Source organism: Lonchura striata, chromosome 1A (assembly GCF_050655825.1).
Source record: "Lonchura striata isolate lonStrDom1 chromosome 1A, ASM5065582v1, whole genome shotgun sequence".
In the NCBI taxonomy this organism is placed as follows: domain Eukaryota; kingdom Metazoa; phylum Chordata; class Aves; order Passeriformes; family Estrildidae; genus Lonchura; species Lonchura striata.
In genome coordinates this window covers 71,712,814-71,719,646 of record NC_140741.1, presented here as the reverse complement: position 1 = coordinate 71,719,646, position 6,833 = coordinate 71,712,814, and the positions used below count along the sequence as shown (strand labels likewise).

General features: G+C 36.6%; 1 long non-coding RNA gene across 1 annotated transcript in view; it reads left to right on the top strand.

Moving 5' to 3' along the window:
- LOC146763527 (uncharacterized) overlaps window positions 1-6,833 on the top strand; it is a 56,143-nt gene that overhangs the window by 22,437 nt on the left and 26,873 nt on the right. The gene's annotated exons all lie outside the window — the stretch shown is intronic.

Sequence of the window (6,833 nt, the reverse complement as noted above, 5' to 3'; positions counted from 1 at the left end):
TATGACTTCTTTTTCTACAGTTCTTAAGGATTTTTAAATTTTGTTTTCTATTTTTGAATGTTTAGCATGGGGCTTTCTAAAAAGAAGCACACTGATAACACCCCAATTCTTGATGCCTAAAAGCAATTAATGTCTTAACTAAAAATGGTCCTGTATACCTTGGACTAACATTTTGCCTCAGAAATATTTTCATATTATCCCACAGAAATATTTTTATATCAAATATACTGAATAATAACTCATTTTTGCTGAATAATGGCACATTTCTGAAATAAGTCACTAGGAAAAACTAAATGTTTTTACTTAAGTTCAGTGAAACTGAAATTTTTGTATGTTTCCTCTTTGCACTAGAAACTGAGTTTGAACAACTTTTGAACAGTATTTGGTCTTGTCTTGAGAAATAAGAAAATTACAAAATTCATTAGTCCTATATGTAAGGATTGGATTACTTTTTCCTTCACCATATTAAAAATGTAATCTTAGCAAAGACTCTAAGGAGAGGTTTATACATGAATAGTTATTTTCTGTCTTGGTTCCTTTGCTTGTTATCTCATAAAGTTTTACAGTCTTTAGGAATTGCATTCTTCCAGTGTAGGGTAAGAAGACAAATGAGCTTTCCTACTGCTTAGTCAATGTTGTTTTTTAAAAATATTTAGCATCTAAATGAAATTAGATGAACCAAGTCCTAAAAACATCCATTTCCCTTTGCTGGTTGTAAAAGGTACCCAGGGGGACCAGCACAGTGTTCATGTGCACACACAGTCATATCCCCCAACTGCATCTTCCTGTCGTGGCAGAGATAAAGCTTATCAGACAGAAAACCACTTCCATCACCACCACTTTGTGCTGATGGGAGATTCTCACCTGTAGGAACGTCATCAGTTGTGGCCAGAATTTTCTTTTTGTCATGGCAGCTTATTAGGCTGGTGGCTGATTTCAAACCTGGGTTTTTGTGGTTTTTTTTTTTTTTTTTTTTTTTTTTTGTTTGTTTTTTTTTCCAGTGACTTCAAGTGAGATTGAGATCAAATGGCTTGAACTCCTTGCTGTCTGAGATTTTTTGCTGAACAAAGAAAATCAATCCCTTTAATATACAAATGCCTAATTGGAAGGATATGCATGGCCAGGCTAGGAGAGGGGTTTGAGCACACTGGTCTACTGGAAGCTGTCCTTGCCCATGGCAGGGGATTGGAACTAGGTGATCTCTAAGCCCTTTCCAACCCAAACCATTCTGTGATGTTCTCATTGTATAGCTGAATAAATACTATGTGATATCTGTTATCTGTTAGGATTTACTCACAAAATGTCATGAACTCATGAGTAAACTTCCTGAAATTAAAAGATAAAGAGTTAAACCAAATTTCCTATAGTACATGTTTGAGATGGTGGTATTTCAGGCCTTGCTTTGCATTTTTTAGTGAAAGACACAGCAGAAACTTGTGTTGCTGAGCAGCAGAGAAAGCAAATTTCATTCAGTGCTAAATAAGAAACAGTCTGAGCACTTCAGTGTTTACAAGGAATGCAGAGGAGCCATTTCAAGATCACTCATGGTTCACATTGGTAGATATTTGGTAACTAACCAGAAGAATTGTGTTAAGAATCACCCAAATCCTGTTTTAGCCAACCTAGAAACAGAATACATTCTGCAAAACAGAACAGTTACAATCCTATCCTTTGTGTGTTTGATCCAGGCACACCAATGTTATAAACCATAGGCTGATAAATGGACCTCAAATATCGGTAAAAGAACAGAGTTTTCAACTATGCAGAACACAGAAACAAATTGTTGAACTTATTTCATTCTAAAGGCCTTTTCCATAATTTTTGCTCATGCAAAAGACTCCTGAGGCAACAAGACAGCTTACCTGCCAGCTTTGACATTTCTATAACCAAAGCAATATTTCAGAATCCTCGTGCCATAAATCTGATGTGGACTTGAATTTCCCGAAAGTAATAAATGATCCAATTAGAAAACAAACAAAAAGGTGAGAATAATTACGCTGTTTATTCTTCCATGATGATAAGGTGAGCTTGACAAGACAGAATGCTTTTCCTAAATCCAGAGTTTCTGTGTGCTTGCAATTGATCTTAGGAGTTAAAGATTCTGTTTGCATTTTTAGCACACCGAGGTAAAATGTATTGTCTTGATAGAGATGTTAAGAAGCAGTTTGCTTACAGTATCTCTTACCCTTCATTTTCTATTCCTCTCACTTATTGCAGAATTTCAAAGGCATTTGGGGATATATTATCTCTGTAGAAGTAAGTCTTACACTGCAATGATTTACAGTAGCACAGCTTTTAAAATCCTTTCTCAACAGCTTTTCTCTGCACTTAATCATTCACAAATGCATTGTTAATTAATTACACAGATTATTTTTAATGAAAAAAATTACTACAAAAAGAAGGCTGTTTTTCCAGCTCCCTTTCTGCATGTATATGTGTAATCTGAACCAAGGGCTGTTCTATGAGGCATCGCAGTTTGCAATTCTTTGATTTTTAGATTTTCTGAGGATGGATTGTGCATAATTTCAAAGAACCAAAGCTAGAATTTGTGCAGCATTTTCAGCTGACTTTTGTGAATCCTATTCAAAACCAGCTATACTTCAAAAAGTGGCAGTAGGCACTCCTTGTGGTAAAATTAGGACCCAAGACTCAGAAAACATTTGACATTGCATCATCTCTAAGTTGGTTCTTATAGGTGCATATGTATATGATCTGTTGCTTGTGTTTGTTTGAGGTATATATCTGAGGAAACCTTCTCCCTCTACATGTCCATTCATCCTAGAGCATAAAATCATGTAGTTTGAGTTGGAAGCAACATTTAAATGTTATCCAGAATACCACCCCAGGTGCCAGTTTCCAAAGAGGTGCCTAAAAGGGCACCGAGGCCAAATAAGATGAATCCTCCCTTCTGGAGATATTAATAAAAAAGCCAAATATATGGTTTTTTTTGTGAAAAAGACCATCAAAATCTGGTTTTGTTAAAAAAAAAAAAAACGATCAGAGGCAATCACAATGATTGATTGTGACTGGCTGCTTGCTGTCCATATCTCCTTCAGATGTTCTGGGGTTTTCTTTTGTTTTGTTTTGAAATATTGATGATTGATTTAAACAAAATTCATCAAAAGAGTTGAAGTTCTGAAGATATTGAATCCTGAAGAATTCTTTAAAAATAGGTGCCTGAACAATGAGAAAGTCCTAATTAGTCTGGACTTAGAGAAAAGCCTCAGTATGATTTGGTGCCAGAGAGGTCATGGAAGACAACAGTTCATGTCCAGCCTGTGGGAAACCTACACTGGAAGTCTTCAGAAAGAGACTTCAGTAATTTCATGGGTTGTAGAACTTGCTTAATAAATTTTCTTTTATATGTGTGGTAGAAAACAGAGATCTGAGCCCTAAAACGGATGTGTCAGTTTTAATTTGATAATAATGGCAGCACTAGCATCAATTTAAAAGCATACAAAAAAGACCAGTAGAAAAATATTTTAAAAGCACAGAGAATCTGCTGTTTTGCACAGAACCTTGGCTGCATGTTTCCACTGCACTCTGCTCATTTATACCAAGTGAGGTGGAAGTAGAAGCAGCCCATGCCAGGATGGAGGAAAGTAATGATTTCCACTCACTTTGCTCTCAACTAACCCCAGTAACTCCATTCCTTAGTGCTGAGGTTGTTCTAAATATTTTCAACACAAGGTTTTGTTTTTCTGCATGTCATAAAAAAGGGCTCTGCATTTATTGTTTGCAGAGTTGTCCTGTTTTTTCCTCCACTATGTGGAGGCTATGAAAATTATTTCATTCTTATTCTAATATTGTGGGCTTCAAGAATAGATCTCCTTGCCCAGCATTCCTCTGAAATATGAAAGAGATGCCCTCTGCAGCAAGCTTAACACTGCTATCATCTGCATAATAAAGATTGTATGTATAGAATATGCACACACACATATAAATTTATACTGATATACTGTGTGGGCACAAAGATAAACGGAATAAAAATCACAGCAGCAAAATAGAAGAAGAGGCATGTAACTCAGTGACTGACATCAAGAACAGATCTCATCTGTCAAATGCCTGAATTGAGAGGCTTTTATGAACATTTCTTCTAGGACAAAGTACATTATATGTGCAAAATGAATGTATGCACCCGGATAGTGTGCCATTTTCCTAACAATTTAATTTAAAAAGTTGTTTCTCATTCTTTCTTTTTTTTTATTCCCCTTGGCAGTTTTATCACACCTGTCCCTGAAAATAAAAGTTTATTCTCCAAAATACATGGGCTAAATTTTGCATCTCATTTTGTGTAAAATTATCTACTTAGTTACAAACTCAGATCCTCTCAGAGCAATTGAACACGTCCCCAAAATAATTAAAAATAGTAGGGTTACATCAAAAGCATTCTTCTTCCAGCTCTGAGGGGAATTTGCTTATGTGGTTGCAATTGTTTTTTCTTGACGGATGTGAAGTAGTGTACAAACCTTAACATTTATCAGGATTATATCAGCAAGGTTATTTCCACAAACACGGGTTGTCAAGGACCTGCTAATAATGATGTCTGCTTATAGTCAAATGCAGAACCAAAAGACAATCTACTTAGTAAAGCAAACATTATCTTCTAGTGGAAATTATTTGATGGTAGATCTTGCTAATGAAAGTTTTCTCATTGGCATAGGGCCCTGATTCAGAAAGGCACTCACATATCTCCCTTTATTCATGTAATTGTGCCCCTGTTGAACTCAGTGGAACCACAAATATGCTCAGGTTTCATGTGGGCTCCAGAAGTTTGATGAATCAGCACCTGAACAGCAATAAGAAAATGCCCTTAACTGTAGAATCATATAAATGACTAAATAAAAACTCAATTTTTTCCAGCTAAACTCAAATTTTACTCTATCTCTTGGAATAGATAGAGTATTCTTCACTTTGCTATGTGTCTGTTTACATTAAAACCCTGTTCTTGACTTGAATACTTTTTTCCACCTTGTAGAAACCCGTGAACTTCAAGCTTGGTTTATGCAGTTTTTATCAAACCCACTGGGGGTTTCTGATCTACCTTTTTAGATAGGTTAGGCTCCAGTAAGCAGCAGCTTGTAGTTGAAAACAAGTCTTTCTGAATAGGCATTGAAATCCTTGTTTGACTGAAGAGGATGGTGGAATGATTCTAAAGCTGAGGTTGAGACAACAGCTTGTCCCCCTTTAAAGCAGTTTTGAGTCCCTTAATACCATGAAGGCATCACCAAAGGAACTAAGAGGCAAGATTTTTTTGCATCACAATCAAGTGGAAAAAATTTCCCTTACTTTTTTTTAATGGATAAAAAAGGGGGTAAAAAACCAAAACTTAAATAAAAGGTTTGGATTTGCTTATGTTCTTTGAAGTTTTTCTTTGTAGGCAAGAAATCAGTGTGCAGAGAGTGGAGAGGGGAAAAGAAACCAAAAAGAATTTAAGAAAACACTGAGTTCTCTCTTTGAATTATATGAAAGCAGCTGCACTTGATTTAATTTTTCTTCAGCATAATGTGCTGTATAATCACTGGCTTCATCATCCCCTGGGCCCAAGCTTCTTCCTAACACAAGCTGTGAGAGCTGTGCCATAGAGTTCAGTGGAAGCAGAATTTGACCCATGCTTTGCTTTAAAAATAGAAGGTACCACTATCACCTCTCACTTTTCTTAGAAACTCCTTCTTTTGAGATGCTAAATGGTCCTAAGAATTATCATTTGTGATGCCATCAGCCTTGTAAACTATCAAAAGGAACCAATAAGCAAAAAGCTAAAAGTTCACATGCCTATAAGTTATGAGCTGGAAGGATCAATAAATGGAAGCAGGAGGAATACTGAAATCTGCCAAAGTTGTCTGTAAGACTTGTTTCAAGTCTTATAGACAACTGCTTAACTCAGGCCATGGTTAGGAGAGGGAGAGGGAGGAAGAGGATGAAGGACACTGTGGAGGGAGATGAACTTGTTTCTCAGTCCATTTAAAGGCTGTCTCTCTTCCAAGATAGAGCAGCTTGCTCTCATGAGGGTGAAAGAAAGTTTTCCCAGGGGAAAATATGTCCATAAAAAAAAAAATATTAGTGAGAATCTGAAATGAAAACAGTGTTGAAAAATGCTAACAATTCTTCAGCTATCAAACAAAGCTTAATGATATATTTGGGATTTTTTTTTCCACCTCTCCCAAAACGCAACCAGAGAGGACTGTGGTGTTTCAGAGATTATCTGAGCTATTAACCACAGACAAATAAATATTAATTGAGTCTGCTTCCATATGGAATAAATAAGAAAATTTATGGCGCCTTACTGAAAGCAAAATCAGAACAAGACATAGTTCTTTTAGCCTTTAAGCTGAAAATGCAAATAAAATGAGCAAAAGCAAATAAATAATAATTTGTCTCTCCTGCCACCTGGAGAACTCCTTATGTACTCTAAACTTTGCTTAATTAAAACTCACAAAACCCTGGTCCAGTAATTATTTCCTAACTGCTTGTTTTAGAGGAGAGAGCCTTTGGCCTTCAATTACAATAAATTACAGAGAGGGCAAGCGTGGACAGGCGGGATTCAATAGCCTTTAGCCAGCCTCATCTTCCCAGCTCTGGAAAGCAAGGTTCTTTTTACAGTAGGACTTGACTGTGCAAGCCCTGAAGTCATGGTTAAAGATCCCATTGACTGTGTGGGCACAGACACAGCCCCCTGTGCCCGTGGGGATAAGGGTTAACACTTAACTTTGCAGTAAAGCTGTTTTGCTACACCAAGACTTTTTCTCTTTTTTTTTTTTCCTTCCCAAAAGTGGATTTCCCCCCCACCCCACATTCTTCTCGATGCGGTTTCAATGTACTCATCCTCCTGA